General features: G+C 41.7%; 1 non-coding gene across 1 annotated transcript; it reads right to left on the bottom strand.

Annotated features, from left to right (window-relative positions):
* Nucleotides 1-3126: 3126 nt before the first annotated feature.
* On the bottom strand, nucleotides 3127-3215 carry trnap-ugg (transfer RNA proline (anticodon UGG)). Its single transcript is given in 2 exon segments — nucleotides 3127-3162; nucleotides 3180-3215. It is a non-coding gene; the product is annotated as a tRNA-Pro (tRNA).
* Between the last annotated feature and the right edge of the window lie 926 nt (nucleotides 3216-4141).

Genomic DNA, 4141 nt, shown 5'->3' with positions numbered 1-4141 from the left:
ATAATTTTGTAAACCTCAATCTTATCTCCCCTCAGCCTTCTCTGCTCTAAGGAAAACAACGCTAGCCTTTTCAGTCTCTCTTCATAGCTGAAATGCTCCAGCCCAGGCAACATCCTGGAGACTCTCTTCTGTACCCTCTCCAGTGCAATCACATCCTTCCTATAGTGTGGTGCCCAGAACAGTACACAGTACTCCAGCTGTGGCCTAACTAGCATTTTATACAGCTCCGTCATAACCTCCCTGCTCTTATATTCTCTGCCTCGGACGATCTATATTGGCCTGTAATCTAAGGCTTTCCTCCTCACTATTTACGACACCACCAATTTTAGTGTCATGTGTGAGAAAGGGTTTGATTCTATCCCTATCAGTATCCGTTACATGCATGTGTTTTGAATCTGCACCCCCTCTATTTTATTCTCTGTACTTGTCAGCCTCTTGTAGGTGAGTCTGTGTTTTGCTCTTTATCTCTCAGTCTTCGAAGTATGAGCCTGGGTTTGTACCTAATTTTCTTTGTACTTTGCAGGATGGATATTGAAGAGAGGTTTTTACACATTAACTGCCAAATCCTGATAAGTGATTTTTGGGTTTCACACAGTATCTGTCAGTTTCATGTCTGGGACTGTTGGTTTTACTCTGTCCCTGGCATTTGCTGGTTTGTTAGTGTGGGGTTTACACTGTACCTGTCAGTTTCTCATATGTGAGTGTTGGTTTCACTTTGTATAGAATCATAGATCACAGAATACTTACAGCACAAAAGGAGGGATTCAGCTCATCGTGCTTGTGCTGCCTCTCTGCACAAGCAACTCAGCTCTTGCCACATCCTCATGTATTCCATGAAAACCTGAATTATTTTTCCCTTCAGATAATTATCATATATCCTTTTGAAAGCTATGGTTGAATCTTCCTCCGTCACACTCTCAGGCAGTACATATCAGATCTTAACCATTTGCTGCATAAAAAAGGTTTTTCCTCATGTTGCCTTTGATTCTTTTCCCATTCACCTTAAATCGGTGTCCTCTGCTTACTCAGCCATGAGTAATATTTCCCATTGCTTTCTCAGCACTGATGGATTGTGAGGTGGGAGACAGCCAGAAGTCCCACTGAGCCGCACTGACTCCCAGCTGAAAAAGAAATGAGATAAAGTTCAATCTTTCACAGCGAGATGCTGCAGAGAGTTAAGAGTCCCGAATGAAAGAGAGCGTTTCTCATACTGTTGTTGAATTTCATTTCAAACACTCCTTGTACTCTCTGCTAATGAAGCCTAAAAAATGGAAAAACTAAATGGCGCTCAAACTCACAACCCTGAGATTGAAAGCCCCATGATCGACAGACTGAACTGAATATGTCACTTCTACTGTACCTCTGTTTGGATGGATGCAACTGTATGATCCAATGCAAGGGCAGCTTTCAAATCCTCCCATGGGTCCACACGTCAGACTAAGTTCCATGTTGTAAACTCAAGCAAAGGAAATCTGCTCACTTCCAAAACTATCAGCAAATTGAAGCTGATTACGATCAACATCATCAGAGGTCAGAACTATCTGGTGAAAGAAGACTCCCTGAAGAAGGATCCACAATTATTCAAAGGCATCGACAAAGTGAAAAACAAGAAAATCGATGAGTCAATCCAAGCTAAACAGAAACACTGAAGAATTCCATTCCAGACCAGAACACAATTAGAGGCATTTTTGTATTCAAAGCTGGGCATTAGTATTTAATAGTTGATATATAATTTTGAATATATTTGAATTTCTTTATTCATTTGGCACTGCTGAACATGAAGCAGTCTTAAATCATTTAATTTTTTTTTGTAAAATCTGACTTACCAGATTAAAATATTAGATCAAGGGAGAAATTTCAAAGATTACTGGACCAGTAATCCAGAGGCCTGGACTCAAGATCCAGTGACAGCCAGGACGTCAAGGCGGGAAACACTCCGCACTAGTCTGCAGTGAGCGATTCCATCGAAGGTAGAGCACAATCTCTTTAATATAAGAATGTATATTACATAGAACATAGAACATAGAACATACAGCACAGAACAGGCCCTTCGGCCCACAATGTTGTGCCGATCCTTTGTCCTCTGTCAAAGACAATTTAATCTATACCCCATCATTCTCCTTTATCCATATACCTATCCAAAAGCCTTTTGAAAGTCCCTAAAGTTTCTGACTCAACAACTTCCCCGGGCAAGGCATTCCATGCCTCGACCACTCTCTGGGTAAAGAACCTTCCCCTGACATCCCCCTTATATCTCCCACCCTTCACCTTAAATTTATGACCCCTTGTAACGCTTTGCTCCACCCGGGGAAAAAGTTTCTGACTGTCTACCCTATCTATTCCCCTGATCATCTTATAAACCTCTATCATGTCACCCCTCATCCTTCTCCGTTCTAATGAGAAGAGGCCTAGAATGTTCAGCCTTTCCTCGTAAGACTTATTCTCCATTCCAGGCAACATTTTATAATAATTAATCACTCAAGACCTTCCTGGTCTCTGCATCTCAGCTGCTTTCTGGATAAACTTGCAGAAAGTATTTCAACCTGTAAAGCAGGAGTCTAGGGAATGTATAATGATATTTTCTAGCCTTCGGGCAATATTTTAATCAATACAGTGTGGGACAACCTGTCTGGGCACAACTCCATGACTTTCTCTTTAACTAGTGACCTCACAATCACTAACTTCTATGGTAACAATCTTCAGCTCATCAACTCCGGTACGTAGCTCTAATCTTAATGCACATTTAAACAACCTTTCAAGTCCAGTTACAGTTTTTGTTGCCTTACCTGCACAAGCTTTAAAAGTGAAAAACGGAAGCAAGTTTAACTGAACATTCTGGTGGTCAGTTCGGGCACGGGAAAAAAATGAAAGGACTCGGACCAGGTCGGATGTGGTGCTGTCAGGCTTGGGTCGGGTTTCATTTGCTGACCCGAGCAGGCCTTTAGTTACTGTTGCAACCTTATATTCCCACTTGACAATCTGTATACTTTGTTCATTTCAATTTTGTCGACAAGCTCTTTGAATCCAGTTCCCCGGTCCTCAAGCAGGCTCAGTTTGGAAATCGATTCCGCTTTCTGGAAGGCTGAAAGCAATCGATGACCTTAAACTAAAAATGGCAACAGAGAAGGGCTCGTCTGGGATTTGAACCCAGGACCTCTCACATAATAATCATTTATATCCCCAAAGCGAGAATCATACCCCTAGATCAACGAGCCACCGTTGGCATGGTTTTTATTCGCTCCTGTGGAATTTCACTGGCACCCACAGCCGATCATGCATTTTTTTCAGATCAAAACAATATCCTACAAAGCTGAAATAAAAACAGAAAGTGCTGGAAATACTCAGCACCTCTGACAGCATCTGTGGAGAGAGAAACAGAGTTAACATTTCAGGGTTTTCACCTTTTGTTTGAGCCATCTTTTCAGACTGCTTCTGTCCATCCAATCTCACTTTTTACTCTATCCACATTCTAAGGGTGGTGCACTGGTGAGCACTGTAGCTTCACAACTTCAATGACCCCAATTCAGTTCTGTATACTGCCTGTGTGGAGTTTGCAAGTTGTTTATGTGGGCTTCCACAAGGTACTCTGGTTTCCTCCCACAACGAAAGACTTGTGGGTTGATAGATAAATTGACTGTTGTAAATTGGCCCCAGGGTAGGTGATAGGAGAAATGTGGGGATGTGGTAGGGAATTCTGGGTTAACATAGGATTAGTATAAATGGGTGGTTGATGGTCAGTGCAGACTCAGTGGGCCAAAGGGCCTATATCAGTGCTGTATATCTCTATAACCATTCTCTAAGCAAATGCATTTTTCATGAAGTCCTCATTTCTTTTATTAATGACAATTTTATATTTCCGGCCCTTGCTTCATACGATACAACAAGTGGAATCATGTTTCCATCAACCCGATCAAACCCCTTCACTATTTCCTCATATTGCAATGTTTCTTTAACCCTGACAGACTGTGGAGTTTCTGCTGCTTGATTGCAGTTCTTGCTTCCCGCCAGTAGATGTCACCTCACTCCAATATCGTGAAGTTTACAAATGTGAGAGAGACACAACAGGAAATAATTGTTGACATTGTAGTGAATGTGTGGGATTTAGAAATACTAGGAGTGGAGACGAGTTATTATTGAATTT

This window comes from Heterodontus francisci, unplaced genomic scaffold (assembly GCF_036365525.1).
Source record: "Heterodontus francisci isolate sHetFra1 unplaced genomic scaffold, sHetFra1.hap1 HAP1_SCAFFOLD_148, whole genome shotgun sequence".
Lineage (NCBI taxonomy): Eukaryota > Metazoa > Chordata > Chondrichthyes > Heterodontiformes > Heterodontidae > Heterodontus > Heterodontus francisci.
Note: the sequence above shows the minus strand (reverse complement) of the source record. Positions and strands in the feature narration are given on the sequence as shown.